The sequence below is a fragment of the Heterodontus francisci genome, chromosome 24 (assembly GCF_036365525.1).
Source record: "Heterodontus francisci isolate sHetFra1 chromosome 24, sHetFra1.hap1, whole genome shotgun sequence".
NCBI lineage: Eukaryota > Metazoa > Chordata > Chondrichthyes > Heterodontiformes > Heterodontidae > Heterodontus > Heterodontus francisci.
The window spans coordinates 15926639-15946263 of NC_090394.1; the positions used below are offsets into that span (position 1 = coordinate 15926639).

A 19625-nucleotide genomic window follows, 5' to 3' on the forward strand; every position below is an offset into this window, starting at 1 on the left:
AATCAAGATCTACCTACAATCAAGGACATCACCGCAGACATCACCTTCATCTTCGTTATCCGTTTCAGCAGTGACGTCATCCCAGAGGAAGTCACCATCTGAATTATCCATAGCATTTGTGGGACAATACTTCTTAAAGACACGCTAGATCAGAGGGAGATCAATTGCATCCCGGGCTTCTTTAATCCATTGGGCAATGAGCAAAAGGTTTGTTTTCTTCTGGTTGCCAATGATGTAAACACATGTGCTCCAGAGTAGAGCCACTCATTTCACTTTTGACTCTTCTGCTGTTTAAATGGTCAGTTGCAGCTGACGTCCATTACTAGCAACTGGCCTGTCATGCACCTGGGAATAATGACAAATTCTGTGTGATTATCATCTAGGATATCCTTGATCCATGACAGTCGATGAGACCTAAAAGCATCGAGAACCAGCATACAACACTCCCGAAAGGGGCCTTTGCACCACAAGCTACACAACCAGTCTTTGGTCAAACCTTCATCCATTTAATCTTTTTCACGTTCCTTGTGGCATTGTGATGTTCTTTGGGAGATTTTTTTGTTTGAAGAAAATATATGGCAGCGTCCTTGTTCCATCTCCATATGCCCTGAGCATGATGGCGGGAAACGATTTTTTTTGTTGCCAGTCGATATTAATGTGATCAATTTTTCTCCTTTGATAGCCATGGTTTGACTGAATAGAATGACAAATGTGTGAAGTGTCTGATCAATGTTGAAAACATGGGAGGTGCTATAGTGCTGTCATTTTTGCAGCTTTATGATATAACACTGGTATTCAAATAACTTGTCTTCAAAATCATCAGGCATGCGTTGAGCTATTGAAGTAAGTCAGCATATGGATATGTCATGCTTTTGCATGAAGAGGTAGCACCATTTTGGAGATGCTTTAAAGGTGCTCTTTTATGATATAAAGGCCTTTGAAACTAATTTCTACAGTGCTGACTGCACATCCACTTGCTTGACGTTGGTGAATATATTCCAGAAGTTGTTGCTCAAGCTGTGGGTGCTGAGCCTTTCTTGTACATCGAGAGGTCTTGACTTGCTTGCCTTGGGACTTTAACTTGTCCGTTGAGTTTCACCAAAGTCTAATGTTTGCCTCGTTAACATCAAATTGCCATGCTGCCGCTCTGTTACAATGATTTTTAGCAACTTCTATCACCTAAAATTGAAAGGTTGCTGTGTAACTTGCTCTTTTCTCTGCCACGTTAACGGTTAGCACGAGGAATCCCGCCGTATGCATGTTGCATGCTGAGTTTGACCGATCGATAAATGCATGGGATCTGGCCTTTCAGCAAACTAGAGTGGGAACGGATCCTTTAGGTAATGGCTCTAATTCTACATATTCATATTTCAATTTAGCATAATTTATTTTGCCTTATTGCTGTATTTGATTGCGGGATGGGCATAAAAGAAAACTTTAATGCATTTCTTTCTGATACAGACACATTCGGATCGGCTGTTTTACCAAATCACGTTCCGCTAGGAATTTTTTTCCAGAAAAAGGAGAGTAAGAAGTAAAACTAATAAGAGAAAGTGAAAGACAGAGAGGGGGCGACAATTTTGGCAAAAAAAAAAGTTATGCAAAGTAAGCTGCGGCGTTTTACATTTTTTACTGTCTCTTTACATAGATGCAAGAGCATTCTGTGCTAATGTGGGATCAAACCCTTTAGCTTAGTCAGGTTATATTTGGAAAATTGCGGTACAAGCGTACAGTATCTAAAGTAAGATGAAATAACAGTGGATGATGCAGCTAAAAGTATCCTATACAGATATTGTACACAGACTAACATTAACCAAATGTCAAACAAACAATATACATAAAGTCATTGAAGTCATTGGCTTCAATACTACATTCTAAAACAACATAGAACATTTTGAAAACAAATGGTCAACTTGACTGAATTGCATGACATCGTGGTCAGAATTTCATTAACTCTGTATACGGTGCCTGCAAATAATCTTCTAATTATTTATCAACCTATTAATTATTGATGCTGTAACCTGTCCACCTGCAAAATGTTTTTGGTACATTTTTGGTATTTAAATTGGAAATTATAAGGGGCAAGTTCAATGAATATTCAACTGGTTTAAATATATACTTTTCACATTCCAAGTTTAACCTATTTAGTTGCCACTGTGTTTTTAATTTGTCGTCTTAACACAGGAGTAAGTTCCTGCTAACACTATTTTTATTTAGGACTTGAACACTTAGATACTGGAGATCTCAGTGTTTCACACTTAAGTTTCACGCTCATGTTCTGTGAGGGCCGTGCTACTGAGCTGAGTTTTACCAATATAAATGCTGTTCCTGCTTCCCCCTCTCTTTCGTCTCTTGGTGACATTGGGGGTAATTTTAGGTTTTGCCAATAGCGTATAAGGGCAGAATCAGATTGTTTGCGCATTATTCACATTGTCTATTGACCAGAGGAAAGGAAGATCAGGCATGGTGTATAACGATATCTGATATCACCATTTTTACACAATCACTAAAAGATAAAATTCCTCCATTTGCGTATAAATTTTAATGGTGTATCTCTGCAGGAGAAGCTTTCTGTCTTTCAGCCACTGCTTTGTTTGCATTCGTGGGGTAAATTGGAGAGCAGTTGATGTAGTTTCAGTCAATAGTGTGAACCTTAGTTTTACAATCAAAGAATATTTAAAATGATTAGCTGTGGCACTGAGAACAGTTCTGTGGATCAAGTCGTCCACAGGGTATACAGGGTGGGGCAATAAATACAGCCAGTGTGACCCACATCCCAAGAGCAAATAAAAGAATTATATCAATATATTTGTGCATGGTATCAAACGTAAACATTTCATGTTTCCAATATTAATTGACTTGTATAAATTATAATATCCTGAAGTACATTTTGAATGTTCAAGCAAAGAAACATTCCTCAATTCCTGTACGATATTTGAAGTAGAAGTCATAGATATGACCTGGTGCAGACAAGCGATTTATGTATCATTTAATAGTTACAAAGTTACCATTGTCTTTTTCTTGGTGACAATCAAAGTACTTTGATGTTTACAAAGCAATGTTTTAATATCTTTTCACTTGTTATCTGAATGGTTTGATGTCATGTAACGTATCAAAATATGATTGCAATGAACTTTGTTGTGACCGCACTTTATACTGAAAACATTTTGTTCAGACCTAAATATAGATTTGTGGCAAATCAATACATGGGTTTAAGTGTGATAACATAATGAGTCACACACAGGAACCTACTGCAGCACTTTGAGCATAAGCTCATTAAGTTAGTACATTGAGCTTCTCTTTCAGTGGAAATGTTGCAATAAATTGCTGTTTATTAATCAAGAATAAAATGGGGAAAGATAGCATATTTTGTCCATGCTAAGTATTTGATCAGCAAATGTAATTTTGCAACTTTGAATATAAGGCATTATTCCCTTCTGTCCTACCTCCCACCACTCCTCGTTGCCAACTTTCTCCCCTTCTTTCCTGAATGTATTAATTCCTTTTTGGGGTATGGCCCCACAGGTGCTGGTCATTCTCCAGTACCTTGCCAATATGGCAGTTATTCTGGTGAAAGGCCATTGGCCTGAAATGTTAACTCTGTTTCTCTCTCCACTGATGCTGCCAGAGCTGCTGAGTATTTCCAGCATTTTCTGTTTTTATTTCAGATTTCCAGCATCCGTAGTATTTTGCTTTTGTGTTGTGGCAATTATTCACATGTAGCCTTAAGAATGACAGCCCAGTATTCAGTAATGGGACATCACAGCTAACCCAAATCTGAAATCCACACACGGGCATTTGTTACAAGATTGCTTCTATTTCTTTTGTAAAATATGTTTTAACAACTTATGTTTGAATTATGGACGCTGATTCATCTGAAATCTTGAAGGGATGGCTGAACTTTGTGTTTTTTTAAACAAGTTACCAGATGGTTCCAGGATTTAGCTAGTAAACAGGTCTTACTGGAAGGCACCTGTTTGTGGATGGTCACCCAGCAGGGGATGTTTTGACTTGGGGAGATGTTTACAAAGAAGTGACAAGCCAAAATTTATAGATGTCATGAGACTTGACTTCTGGAAGGTTTTAGTTTCAGTTTGAACTGTTAAATTTTGAGAGTTGATTTTGCGTGCCAGAAGAAGAACAGCTCAGTTCTCTCTCTTTTGAAAATAAACCTTGGATACATTGTGGCAGTTTCCTATTTCCTCCTGTATTTGAAGAAACCCTGCATGTTTGAAGGAACATTGCATTAAATGTGTGGGAACGAAAACCTTGTTGCTGCATTCCTCCTGTAAGACCTATTTGGAGCCTCTGTAGCTGCATCTTTTGGAAAGCCTACCCAAACTGATCTTCAACATCACCTGGAAAGAACTGTTCTAGGAAGATCCCGGTGGCAGCCACCTATACGCATTTGGGACGCCTAAACAAAACAAAGGACATCTTTCCATACCTTCCTTTCAGCCTAAGTGTTTTTTTTTATCCCTTCTATTTCTGCCTTCTGGTACCAAAGAAGCAAGCCTAAAATTGTGCACGTGGCCCAGTGAGCTCTCCAAGAACTTAACTTCAATTGAGGATATTATACCTAGGACATTAAGAACTGTATCTGTATTTCATTTATTACAAACTCTACATCAATCCCCTTAACTCTTCCTCCCACTCTGTATCTATTTGTGTGTATGTGCTTCTCGCATGCCTGAGTATGAATGTGTTGCGTATTTTAGTCATTTTAACTGGGTTAGAGTGATAAGGCTGATAAACGTGCATCTTTCTTATTTAAACTCAAAAAAGCCTGTTGATTGGTTCATTTGCAATTGCAATTAGAGTGCAGTGAGCAAGAGCTCACTGAGGTGAATCTAAAATATCTCCATTTTAAAAGATAAACTCTGTTATGGCCAAACCAGAGAAGGGACAAGAGGGAAGCCTGAGACCCCTTCATCACCCAGTCATAACACTTGGTTTATAATAAACTGATGATTTTGTTGTTTATTAAAGAAACCTGGTTGGTGTGTTTTATTCTGGGAAAATAGAGTATATGATTGTATCGGTAGGTGGGAACATTTAAATATATATTGTGAACTGTGGAGAAGTGGAACGAGAATAAACAGTGCACTCCTCCCACCTCAGTCAACCAACACATTTTACAGTAGGGGTCCCTGGATAGCAATTAAGACGAGGAACATGACCAGATTTCCTCTCTCTAACACAAGCATGCTGAGGCCAATTTAGCACGCATTGCCCTGCTGAAATTAGCTAACTCAGCACAGACACAAGGTCAAATCTGGGTACTGCTGGTCTGGTCCTTTACAATCTATTTCAGTTATGAGTCAATTGATTCAGATTGCAATGTTTAGCTCCTAAAACATAGTCACTCAGAAGACATTTGTTTATATCAAATGTGTCAGGGTGGACATGTAATGTCTATGAATGTTACAATTAGGCTGTGTGCATGCAAATTGCAGTGTTGCAGTTAAATTAAATCTTCATGATCTCACAGTGCAGACACAACACTGTGGCCTCAAAATTCAGATGGGTAATGCTCGTTTTTTTTTACAAAAAATATACTTTATTCATAAAAATTTGTAAAAGTGCATTCCAGTACAATTCAAATGTGATATTACATTAAGTGCAATATAATTCAATTTCTTGCAATAGAGTACATGGCATTCTGAGGTGCCACACGACACTTACAATTACAGGTCATATTTACAATTTACATTTACATTTCATTGAAAAACATTCTCTGGTGCTTACAGACCAGTGGTTCCAGCTCCTTGGTATATTATGGTGGGAGGGTCTTACACAGTGACCTTTCCCCATTGAGCTTTTGCAGCGGATGCCCAAAGTTTTAGTGAGTCCCTTAGCACATAGTCCTCAAATGTGGAATGTGCCAGTCTGCAACACTCGGTTGTTGACAGCTCTTTGCACTGGAAGACCAGCAAGTTTTGGGCAGACCAAAGTGCGTCCTTCACCAAGTTGATTGTCCTCCAGCAGCAGTTGTTGTTTATATCGATGTGCGTCCCTGAGCAGAGTCGTGCATTACGCAGCTGCTTAGGATGAACCGCGACAAAAATCACTGCATCTCTTTCCAGACCTGCTTTGCAAAGGCACATTCCAGTAGGTGGTTGGGTGACACACTGTTCCACACCACAGCCACCTAGAGTACAGTGTGCGGTAACGCTGAGACTCCAGGTGTGTATGTAAGATCTGACAGGCAGGGCCCTTCTCACCATGAGCCAAGATACAGTTTAAATGGGTTTAGAAATTGCCTCCATTTACATGTGTTGCGTTAAAGCCACTTTGTGATACCACTTGACCTTGCAGTACCATGGAACAGTCAAAACTCACCTGCTGTTTCTGCAGAAGTGCTGACGCACCTCAGCACCTACAGGCAATGGTCAGGATGGTGGTCCCCACAGGCCATCAATCTGGTCGGGAGGAATTGATTGCTGTTCCTCCAGCCTAGGTATTCTGCTGAGGCGAGGTAACTTCACCATCTCTGAAGTTAAGGAGATGATGGGCGATTGCCTCCTCGCAGCAGATGTAGTCTACAAAAAAGTTCCACTCTGGTTAACCGATGTGTACGCCTGGCTGTAAAGAATAAATGGCTGACTGTCCTCCAGAAGCTCCCACTGCTGCTGGCAACATCCAGGCCACTCATTCTAGGCGGTGACATTAACTGCATCATTGATGTGGCTGGATGATCCAGCAGGGCTGGCAGCAAACTGGATGTTATGTCCAGACTCCTGATGGAAGCGGTAAAAGATTCCACGCTGTGTGATGTCTTCAGCAACCATGCAGATGGAGTGCTGTGTACATACAGCTGGTTGAGAGCACGATAGAATTCCTGTTTGTGTCTCAAGCACTCACGGTTAGATCCACCAACATCAAGCCGGTGTTCTCATCTGACCACTGCCTCCTACTGGCTGACTGCCACCTACAGGAAGACCAGAGGGTTAGAAGGAGAACATGGAAGCTGAACGTGAAACTGTTGATCCCAGAAACATCCAGGAGCTCAAAAGGGATTACAGAGGTTGAAGAACTGCATTTGCAACCAGTTCAAACTGGCCTCGGGCGCAAAAGTAAATCGAGGCAAGAGCAAGACCATGTTCTTTGGGAACTGGGCTGACAGATCCTTTGTCCCCCTCACCGTCAGCTCAGACTGCCTGAAGGTGCTGGGGATATGGTTCGGAGGGGCTGGGACGTGCGGCAAATCCTGGAAGGAGCGTATAGCCAAGGTCAAACAGAAACTGAGCATGTGGAGTGTCGCTTCCTCTCCATTGCAGGTAGGAACCTAATTATCAGATGCGAGGTACTCAATGCAGTTTCCAGCCACCTCAATGTACCTGACAAGGAATGTAAACACATCCACAACAGGGATGTGGGGGATGTACATCTGTATCATCACCACATGGTTCCTTTGCAACAGCAGTTAAAATCAACCCTAGCCCCTCATTCCCTTTTCTCCTTGAGTGCCTGGAAAAGCTTCAAGCATCTCGTGATGTTTTACCGCCAGTCTTCAGTGCTACGGGCGCAATTTTCCATCCAAACTGGCATTGGCGGTGCACGCGCACACTTCTGGTGCTGGCTCTGAACTTTTATGCACCTGGCTTCTTCCAGGCTGGAGCAGGTGATTTTTGCAGAATCTCCCAGTTTTCTGCCCACTGTTGTATAAGAAAGGTCACTGAGACTCTGTATTCCAAAAAAACTGAATACATTTCATTCTGTCATGTCAGAGATAAGCAGGTGGTGCAAGAACGTGAATTCATGAGGATTGCAAGCTTCCCCATGTACAGGGTGTCATTCACTGCATCCATGTTGTTTTGCAGACACCGCATGTCAACTCTGAGATGTACTGTAACTGAAAGGAATTCCACTCCCTCAACATCCAGCTGATGTGTGACTGTAGGCAGTGTATCATGCAAGTCAATGCCTGGTATCCTGGCATCAGTCATGATGCCTTCATTCTGTGACAGTCCACTGTACCAAGTGCATTTGAACCCCCACGACAAACCAGAGGGTAGCTACTGCACAACTAGGGCTATCCTTTGATGACGTGGTTCATGGATCCAGTGAACAACCCACATACACGTGGGTAGCCTGCATATAATGAAAGCCATGCCGCCACATAAAATGGGATAGAGCAAACTATTGGGGTGCTTAAACAATGTTTCTGCTACTTGAATGGCTCTGGAAGAGTCATGTAGTGCTCAGTGCATGTCAAGATTCGATGCTGCACAATCTCACCAACATGGGAGCACAGCCCTTCCCTGAGCTATACATGAGCAGCTGTGGAGGAGGAGGAGAAGGAAAAGGAGCAGGATAAAGTGGAGGAGGATGTGAGGAGGCAGCCAACACAACCCTTTTCTGGCCACTGTCAGTGATTGACTCATCTGACTGTGGTACCGGTGAATACAACCCCAGTTCCCCATCCATCAACATTCCCACATCTTACCTTCTTTCTGTTACTGACCATCACAACATTTGCTTGACCACAATACAAAATAAAAGCCACCACAAAACAAGCATTCCAAATCAAATTTATAAGTCAAATATTGCCATATTGCGTACAAAACTCAATTAATCACCCTTGTGCATTCCCTTCTGTGTGCCTTTGCCTGTCCTAGTGCTCCTCCATAGTGCCAGCTCAGTGGCTACAGCATGGCTGGTGGAAGGCTGCTGACTCTCACTGACGGAGACTGCAGATGGCCTTGCAGGATGCCCTCAAGCAGCTCTGGGCCTAGAAGGCCCGGTTTCAAATGCACCCGCTCCGCATGGGCAGCAGGCGGGCAGTAGCAAGGGTGAGAGGACAAAATGCTGTCACTCAGCAGGTTTGTGCTCTATGGAGCCACTCCTACTGCCCTGGGGAAGCTCCTCAGTAATCCTAGTAAGCTGCTGGAGAACAACTTGCTGGAATGCTGGGAGCACCTGCAAGCCCATTTAAACACTTGTATCCAGAGCCATGATGACGGCAGTCTGAGCCATTGTGGCAGAAAGCTGAGCTTGCATGAGAGCAGTTTGAACTTGCCTGACTTTAATCTGAGCTTCCCACTGCAGGACCCAGATGTTGGGTGGTATCTGCGTGTGCAGCAATGGAAGCTGAGACATTATCCAACAGACACTACTCTCTGTGCTCTCTGGCAGTTGGCCACCACCTCCTTGCTGGAAACGAAGGCCACCAAGTTGGTGCAGGATTCCTTCATGCTCCTTGACAGTGACCATGGGCTTTCTGGCAGGCCAGCCAATGCACCAAGCATTTCATTGTGCATTCCCATCAGTCTTCTTCTGTACACTGCACCATCAAAGGCCTCATCTGAGCCTTCTGCAGCCTTTCTGTGCGACCTTGCTCTCCTGTGAGCTGGCACTAGTGCTACGATTATCTCCTGTCCTGGCTGCAGTCCATTCGTGCCCAATGTTTCACCACATGCAGATGCTCCCTATAAGCTATCCTCTAAAGTGCCTGCAGTGTCAGTATCTGAGCTGGTGGCGACAAGCATGAGAGAAAGTGATGGTGTTTTTGTAAAATTCATTAACGGGATGTGGGCAATACTGGCATTTATTGCCCATCCCTATGGAACTGAGTGAATTTTTTATCCATTTCAGGGGAAATTTAGAGTCAACTACATTGCTGTGGGTCTGAAGTCACATACAGGCCAGATTCTCTAAAGGACCTCAGTGAACCAGATGTGTTTTTACAACAATCCAATAGTTTCATGGTCACCAGATTTATTTAATTAACTGAATTTAAATTCGCCATCTGCTGTTGTGGGATTTGACTTCATGTCTCTGGATCATTAGTGTAGGCCTCTGGATTATTAGTCTGGTAACGTAACCACCATGTGAGCGTACCCACAATGCCACAATGTTTTTTCATCATCAGTCTTTTCTTCCTGTTCCATCTCTTTCTTTTCCTCCACTGTCTGGCCAGGTTATAGTTAGTTTAGTTTAGTTTAGAGATACAGCACTGAAACAGGCCCTTCGGCCCACCGAGTCTTTGCCGACCATCAACCACCCATTTATACTAATGCTACACTGATCCCATATTCCTACCACATCCCCACCTGTCCCTATATTTCCCTACCACCTACCTACACTAGGGGCAATTGTTAATGGCCAATTTACCTATCAACCTGCAAGTCTTTGGCATGTGGGAGGAAACCGGAGCACCCAGAGGCAGACACAGGGAGAACTTGCAAACTCCACACAGGCAGTACCCAGAATTGAACCCGGGTCACTGGAGCTGTGAGGCTGCGGTGCTAACCACTGCGCCACTGTGCCACAGTATCTGAAAGCAAAAAGGCACAAGGGTAAGGTTATAGTGAGGGGAGTGGAGAAAGCAAGCGGTGCATAATTACATCATCTGCGGCTTGTGAATCAGAAGAGATTGTGGGATGAGGGGAAAGTGGGATGTGAAAAGAAGGATTAGTTATGAGCATATCATTTCAGCCCTGCCACCGGCCATGGCCTCAATCATGGCACTATCTCCTCCAAGGGTGGGGTGGGGGGGGGGGGGGGGTGTGGTGAGGACATAGAGCCATGCCTGTCCCCCACTGGTTAGCTCCTGCTGCCTCTGGTCCTGAACCACTTTGTTCTGTGAGAGAGGGAGGGTGTGGTGCAATCTGTTTGGGTGATGTGGCTGTCATAGAAACATAGAAAAAATTACAGCACAGAAGGAGTCCAATCATCCCATCGTGTCAGTGCCAGCTGAAAAAGAGCTGTTCAGTCTAATCCCACCTTCCAGCCCTTGGTCTGTAGCCGTGTTGGTTATGGCACCTCAAGTGCAAATCCAAGTGTTTTTAAATGCATTGAGGGTTTCTGCCTCTATCTCCCTTCCAGGCAGTGAGTTCCACCCTCAGGGTGAAAACATTACTCATCAACACCTCTCTAATTCTTCCACCAATCACTTTAAATCTCTGCCCCTTGGTCATTGACCTCTCTGCTAAGGAAAATAGGTTTTTCCTATTCACTCTATCTAACCCCCTCATGATTTTATACACTTCACTTAAACCTCCCCTCAGCTCCCTCTGTTCCAAAGAAAACAATTCCAGCCTATCCAATCTTTTCTCATAATTAAAATTCTCCATTCCTGACAACATCCTCGTAAATCTCCTCTGTACCCTCTCTAGTTGTGCGATCACATCATACCTGTAACCAGAACTGTACGCAGTATTCTAGCTGTGGCCTAACTAGTGTTGTATATAATTGTAGCATAATGTCCCTGCTGTTATTCTCTGGGCCTCAGCCAATAAAGTATCCCTTTTGGCTTTTTGACCATCTTAACTACCTGTCCAACCACATTCAGGGATCTGTGGACATGCACTCCAAGGTCCCTCTGTTCCTCTACACTTCCCTTGTCTTGTTTGCCTTCCCCAAATGCATCACCTCACACTTCTCTGGATTGAATTCCATTTTTCTGCCCTCCTGACCAGTCCATTGATAGCTTCCTGCAGTCTACAGCTTTCTTCACCGCTATGCAAACTGTGAAATGTGGGTATGAAGCTTGCAGCAGTGCTCAGTGTGTGAGGGTGAGGTGAAGCTATGAATGTGAGGTATGAGTCCTAATTGACAGACCTTGTTGGAAGGTGAGTGATGGGGGTGTGGTGAATTGGGCAGTGACTGAGGCTAGTGGTGCAGTTGGTGGAATATGGCATTTGAAGATAAATTTATTGGCCTTGACCACTTGTGTGAGGTCATTGAACTTGTATCCAGTTCCTTGGTGTTTGACTCCTCATATTGATTGCCATGCCTATCTAGTCCTACTGCCCTCTGAGAATTTTTCTGGAGGTCCTCCTGGCCCCATGTGGATAGAGCACATGTCTCAACCAAGGTATCCAGCGCAGTGTTGGAAAATGTTGGAGCCTACTGTTTCCTATGTTGTGCCATTCTTATGTCTTTCCCAGGTCAGAATCAATTGTGGAATGACTTCCAATACCTGCAACAGCCACAATGCACCTCCCTTTAAGTCGAACAGTCTAAGTACAACTTATGCTTGCTGACCTCATAATTTTGCACCCCTCACTCAGGCATGTAATCACTCGCTGCACGCTACAATCATTTAAATGAGCAAACAGCACACATTGTGAGCCCTGTGCCTGTTTTCAAGTCTTATCGAATTCCACAGCCTGTATTTGGTATGAACGAAGACATTGATGCTGAAGACCCTTCTGCTGCAACTCCAGCACAAAGGTTGAAAAATAGGACCAGGTCTGCATTCCGGCCTTGACTTCTGATTTCCAGATGGTCTTGTTGAAAATTTTCCCTTTAATACAATGCAGAAGTATATTAATATGAAGTCATAAAGATAGCTGAAAATTATATATAAAAGTAGTTTAGCCAATAAAGTGTTAAGAAAATAAGAATGTACCGCAGGCCTTGTTTTATGTTCATACATTCATCACATTTCCACTCCTGAAGGCATGAACTCTTCCAGGAATAAACTCCCTTTCACTAACTCACTCAAGTGATTATTCTGCAGCAATTAGAGATGATTTTCAACTGCCAGCCGGCTGACCGGCTTCTCATGTCTCGTTTGTAAAATGGGAGGCCAACAGTTGCACCACTTGCTCTGCCCAAACCTTTGCAGTGGTGGTGGCTCTTATCACCAAATCACACTTTGACCTGTCTCTCTACTCCTCTGGCACCTTCTCCTCCTGTGAGCATCTCACCTTGTTCCACCTCTCTCATCAGTCATTTAAAGGCCTGGATCTCTACCACCCACCCAAGTACCATGCCAAGCTTCTCACCGAACTATTTTCACTGCTTTCCTTCCTCAGCCTCTGCACCCAGCAATATCTCATCCTCAGTGATTCCAACCTCCATCTCAACTCATCATGTCTCTCTCCTCTCAGTTCATTGCCCGCTTATCCTTCCTTAATTCCACCCTCTATATAAGCTTCACAACCCATATTCACAGCCAACCCCTTGACCTTGACATCTCACATGGCCTTACTACCCCCATAGAATCAGTCACAAGTAAGGCCATCTCTGATGACTCCCTTGTATTGGTCGTCACCCACATTCCCCTTCCTCCTCCCTACTTCCTTCTGTTTCCACCCCTCAAAAGAACTCTCTCCCAATTCACTTACAACAGCATTTTCAAAATCCCAACTGTCTTGCCTTTGGCCCTTTATTCACCATGACATTTCTGCAGCTACCTATCTTCTCAAGTGTCCCCTCACCTCCGCCTTTGATACCCTAGTTGTAGTGTAAGGACCTGAAAGGGTTAATGTTGGAGACAGTGAGAGTTACCCCTCCCACTGTAGTGATAATGATGTAACAGTCACATAGTAATGGGCTTTAGAGAAGAAGAGAGTAGCAGCATGAAGGATGCCAGCTAGGGAGGCTTGTGGAGAGTGTAAATAGAGATGTGTAAATAATAAAAGAGTTATTAGTTGACCTTATCCAGACTCTGAGACTTTATCAACAACACCCTAGCTATGCTGCAACTACACAACAACACACACTAGTCACCGATAAAACCATTACTCTCTTTCACCCTGGCCATTCTCCATGATACGGCCCTCATCTGAACTCCCTTAAGTCCAAGGGTCAGAGACTTGAATGGATATGACAGACAACTGGTTTAACCATCCACCACCGATCTGGCTGGACCCCATAAAGCACTATGGGGTCCTGCTGTCGTTTGCTAAACCTGCTCATTATTCCAGGATCTGCCTGGAATGCAAAGATAGCTGCTGGCTTTTTTCCCTACTGCAAGGCGTCTTCTTAAACCGCTGTCCCCTGTCCCCTCCACCCTCACCTCCAACAAGAATTGTGAGGAGCTCATGGACAGCTTTGTTACTTAGACTGAGACCATCTGATCAACTGCCTCTGCCGTGTCCCTCCCTTCCATGATCCCACTGGGCCAAACTTCCTCTAAAGCTCCCCTTTGCCCTAGCCCTGACTTCGCATCTTTCTCTAGTTTCTCTCCTATCTCCCCTCATGCCCTCTCTGAACTCATCGTGTCCATGAGACCCACTTTCTGCTCCCTCGAACCTATTTCTACTAAACTGCTGATCACCCAATTTCCCATCCTGGTCGTCTTGATAGTCAATATTGTTAATGGTTCTTCCTCCTCATGTACTGCTTCGCTCTGCCATCATTTGTCTCAAAAAATAAACTCTAACACCTTCCTCCATGCAAATGACTGCCCATCTCCATCCTCGCTTTCCTCTTCAAAGCCCTTGAATGCATTATCATTGTCCAAATCTGTGTTCATCTTTTCCTGAATCCCATGTTTGAATCCCTCCAGTCAGATTTCCACCGTTGACACAGTATTGAAATGGCTCATCAAGATCACAGGTGACATCCTACGTGACTATGACAAAGGTAATCTATCCCTACTGTTTCTTTTCTACATGTCTGCAGCCTTTGGCACAGTTGACCACACCATTCTCCTCCAACCCCTCTTCATTGTTGTCCAGCTGGGTGGGACTGCTGTCACCTGGTTCCATTCATATCTATCCAGCTGTAGCCAGAAAATCACCATCAATGGCTTCTCTTCCCACTCCCACACCATTACCTCTAGTGCACGCAAAGATTTATCCTTGGCCCCCTCCCATTTCTCATCTCCATGCTGCCCCTCAGGGACATCATCTGAAAATGCAGCATTAATTTTCACATGTACACTGACAACACCCAGCTCTACCTCACAACCAACTCTCTTCATCCCTCCACTGGCTCTAAATTGTCAGACTGCTTATCTGACATCCAACACTGGATAAGACGTTTCCTCCAACTAAATATTCGGAAGGCCGAAGCCATTTTCTTTAGTCCCTGTCGCAAACTCTGTTCTCTATCCATCCCTCTTCCTGGCAATTGTCTGAGCTAAACCAGGTCCTTCACAACCTTGGTATCATATTTGACCACGAGATGAACTTGCGCCTGCATATGTGCCATCACTAAGACTGTCTACTTCCACCTCTGTAACATTGCTCGACTCCACCCCTGCCTCAGCTCATGTACTGCGAAGACCCTCATTCATTAGTTTGTTACCTCTAGACTTGACTCTTCTAATGCACTTCTGTCTGACTGCCCATCTCCCACTATCCATAAACTTAAGCTCATCCAAAATTCTGGTGCCCATTTCTTACTTGCAGTAAGTCCCATTCCCCTATCACCCCTGCACTCACTGACCTACATTGGCTCCTGGTCAAGCAACAACTTGATTTTAAAATACTCAAATTTGTTTTCAAATCCTTCCACGGCCTCACCACTCTTTATCTCTTTAACCTCCTCCAGCCCTCCTTGATCTCTGCATTTCTCCAATTCTGGCCTCTCACGCATCCCCAATTTTAATCACTCCACCATTGGCCTTCAGCTGCCGAGGCCTCAAGTTCTGGAATTCTCTCCCTAAATTACACTGCCTCTTTAATTCACTTTTCTCCTTCAAGATGTTCCTTAAAATCTACCTATTTGAGGAAGCATTTGATAATCTATCCTAATATCTTCTTATGTGGCTTGGTGTCAAAGTTTGTTTGATTAAACTCCTGTGAAGTGCCTTGGGACACTTTACAATGTTAAAGGCAAAAAATAAATGTGAGTTATTCCAATATTGGAATAGATCGCCCAGCTTCTTACTTCCACATTTTTAATTTGTATGCCTGGCAGTTGGACACTTTTCCACAGTGAACACACTTACTGGATCAGTCTGCACAATCTATATCAGGACTGATTATAACCTCTCCCCGCCTGAAGTGGACAGGGGTGGTAAGATGGCAGAGAGAGTACTGTGCTATGCTCGTGAAGCGTTCATGCTCCCCCCCACCACCATTTTATTTTCCTATATTTGGCACAGAAAGGTCACTTGTCCCAGAGGAGTGGGGGCTTAATTGATACAGCGGTGTTGCATTCCCACACTATGTGGGACGTGCATGCCACTTTAACTTTGAGCCCACCTTATGGCCTGTAAGGTCTTCATCCTGTTAACAAAAGCTGGCTGCAGCAAGGATCCATGATCAGGCACGTGATCTTTTCACAGAAGCACAGAATTGTTACAGTGCAAAAGGAGGCCATTCGGCCCATCATGTGTGCACCGGCTCTCCAAATGAGCAATTTACCGAATGCCATTCCCCCGCCTTCCCCCTGTAACCCTGTAAATTCTTCTTTCTCAGATAAGAGTCTAATTCCCTTTTAAAGGCCTCGATTGAACCTGCCTCCACCACACTCTCAGGCAATGCATTCCAGACTTTAACCACTCGCTGAATGAAGAAGTTTTTCCTCATGTCGCTTTTGTTTCTTTTGCCAATCACTTTAAATCTGTGCCCTCTCATTCTCGATCTTTCCACGAGTGGGACCAGTTCTTTAATAAAATGTAAAGGTTCTTTGTGGGCCAAGAGGAACCGACGAGCTCCTCTCAACTCCACAAGGATAGCTTGGGCCTCCCCTCCCCCAATGGCAGACTTGCTGACCCACTCCAACCCATACCTAGCTTACTCGGAACAGTTTCCATGGATCCCTGAGGCAGCCTGATCCCTCCCCCCAGCCCTCCAACTCACCAATTTTGAATCCAGTGTGCTGGCGGTGATGTTTCTTTTTTCTGGCTTTGGGGCATAAATGAGTTAAAATCTCCTGAGCCTCACTGTCCATGGGGTGTGGGGGGAAGTGGGGGAGCAGCATGATTCACTGCCTGCTTCAGCCCCCGCATCTCCGATTGCTGCCCTGAGTTAAAATTAGTCCTTTCATCTTGAACCTTCAATTAGGTCCTTTTAAGCCTCCTCTTAAAAGGAAAACAAGCCAAACTTCTTTAACTTTTTCTCATAACTCATTCTGGTTGTTCAACCCTGCAGATTCTCAAGGGTAATAACATTTTTCCTATGACAAGGCAACCAGACGATATACAGTATTCCAGATGGGTTCTGACCAATGCATTACACAGCAGTTGTACAACCTCTTTTAATTTGTACTGTTAAAGCAACCTTATGAAAAATTTACTTTGGTTAAAAAAGACATCGTCGTCTTCAATGGGTAAACAGTATACAGTAATTGGACGGCTGAGAAATAGTTTGTAAAATGTGCGTTATTTTCTGTTATAGCTTACACAAACCATGTGTTTATGGAAACTTAGCAATACCACAGCCACAATGATGCAGAACATGACTGATTCATTTAGGCTGCAAACTGAGTGCAGTGTGCAATCATTGTGTAATCTGGACAAAAGCACACCACAGCAAAGGAAGGCTGCAGTTACTGACAATAAATAGAAATATAGTGATATTTCTTACTTTTAACAGGAGCATTTATCTGATATTAGCACAGCTTTGATTTATTAAAGCTGCACTGTCTTTGTGAAAAACAGGTTTGGCAACTGTTCCGCATTTGTTTACATAATACACTTGGGTTGAAGTATATGATTTCATCTCTTGTGTGGGATGTTTTGGAATGAAAATGATGCACGTCTCTTGTTCCCAAATGTAAAAATTATTTGTTGAATTGTGAAGATAGTGGTGCTTCAATGAGTTAATAGGTATGAATGAAATACTGATAAGCTATGAATGATAAACTGAAATGTGAGCTATTTGCTGTTTCTGATGTTTGAAGATATTCTGATTTCTGACAGGAGGAAGTCACTGTGCAAATTAACACATAAAGAACTTGAATTATTACTGTCATCTAACTAAATTACTGTGTGTAGGGCTTATTACTACAGTGATCCCAAAAGCCAAAATATCTTAATAACAACCACTGTGACTATACTGCAGACATTTTACATGTTGTGCTGTGACAGATGAACTTTTACTTCATTTCCCTCATAGCTCAATGGCTTTTGGGGCCACAGAAAGGTGATACAAACCTCACAACAAGCTCCGACAGGGTTTTTAAGGACAGTGAGTCGAAGGTGAAGCATCATTTCTTTTCAGGATTATACTTTGATTTCCATATGTTTGGGTATTCACCAAGCTAAAGATGTGATTGCATTACCAGCTGCCGTCTGGGAATACAGCCACATCTCCTTACTGTACTACATGAAGAGATGAATCTGCATCGCCTCCCTTAAAACTAATCATCCTGTCAACACTGTTAGAAAAAATGGCACCTGTGTTGCTGGGGACCTCAAGAGGAGGCCGAGATGGATCATCCATTCGGCACTTCTGGCTGAAGATAGTTGCAAATGCTTCACCCTTGTCTTTTGCACTGACATGCTGGGCTCCACCACCATTCATGATGGATGTGACAGGACTGCAAACCTTTGATCTGATCTTTTGGTTTTACGATTGCTGAGCCCGGTCTATCGCATGCTGCTTCCACTGTTTAGCATGCATGTAGCCCTGTGTTGTAGCTTCATCAGGTTAGCACCTCATTTTTAGTTATGTCTGGTGCTGCTGCTGGCATGCTCTCCTGCATCCTCATTGAACCATAGTTGATCCTCAGCTTGATGGTAATGGCAGAATGAAAGATATGCCAGGCCATAAGGTTACAGATTGTGTTTGAATACAATTCTGCTGCTGCTGCTGATGGCCTACAGTGCTTCATGGATGCACAGTTTTGAGCTGCGAGATCAGTTCCTGATCCATCCCATTTAGCACGGTGGTAGTGCCACACAACACGATGGAGGGTATCCTCAGATTGAAGACCAGGGGTCAGCAACATATCCGGACACCAGTGTCTGTGTAAAAGGTTTGAGGTTCGTGACTGGCAATTTCATGGATGAGAAATTTCCCATTGGCTTCTTCTTCCAGACTAGTCAGTTTTTAAAAAAATCACAGCCGTCATGCTTAGAGCAGAGACCACGCTTCGGATAAGTTCAGGTTGTTCCTGCAGGTTCCGATTATTTTAAAAGCCCACAGAAAAATTGGTTTGGAAGTACTGTCGCTGTTCTAAGAACCTGTCAGCTGTGAAACTGACGGCTGCGATTTTTTAAAAAATGGACCAATCACAAAGCTGCTCAATGGAGAATTCACGATCCCTGCAACTGTCACAGAGAGACAGAGTGAGTGGGGTAGAGAGAGAGAGGGACAGAGAGGGAGGGGGACAGAGAGGGGGGAGAGAGAGGTGGGGCAGAGAGAGAGAGAGAGAGGGGGCAGGGAGAGAGAGGGGGGGACAGAGAAAGGGAGGGGCGACAGAGAGAGAGGGGAGACACAGAGAGAGAGAGAGAGAGAGAGCAGGGACACAAAGAGTGGACGGGGGGGAAGTGAGGGGGCAACATAGTGAGGAGCAGATGACAGAGAGGGAGAACAACATGGAGAGGTGGGGACAACATGGAGAGGGGGGACCACAGAAAGGGGGGACCACAGAAAGGGGGGAACACAGAGGGAGGGGGAGAGAGAAAGCCACAGAGAGAAAGACAGACAGAGACAGATAGACAGACAGACAGACAGAGTAGAGGGAGAGAGAGCAATCAAGATTGCTCCTGACAGATGGATATCTTTCTGGAAAACTCCGCATCGCTACAACCAGTGTGCAGGCAAACACTGACTACTTGTGCAAGCAAAATAATGCCAGGTAAGTCAGTAAATCAGTGTCCAACATAGTGACGAGAAAGTAAGTCAATAAATTAATCTTCTCATTTAAAGCTTCTTCACAAAAAATCACATTTGTTGTTGTTTTGTTTAATAGTAAGATACATTTTTAATGCCTTTATCTTTCCAAAATTGTCTCACTGGCCCCCTAAATAAGACAAAAATTGTGATGTG

At 43.8% G+C, this 19625-nt stretch overlaps 1 long non-coding RNA gene across 2 annotated transcripts in view; it reads left to right on the plus strand.

The window, feature by feature from the left end:
- Window positions 1-841: 841 nt before the first annotated feature.
- LOC137383214 (uncharacterized) overlaps window positions 842-19625 on the plus strand; it is a 149479-nt gene continuing 130695 nt past the window's right edge. For both annotated transcript variants that reach the window (XR_010977356.1, XR_010977355.1), the window contains exons 1-2: window positions 842-1340; window positions 1462-1605. This is a non-coding gene — a long non-coding RNA (uncharacterized lncRNA). The remainder of the gene's footprint in view (window positions 1341-1461; window positions 1606-19625) is intronic.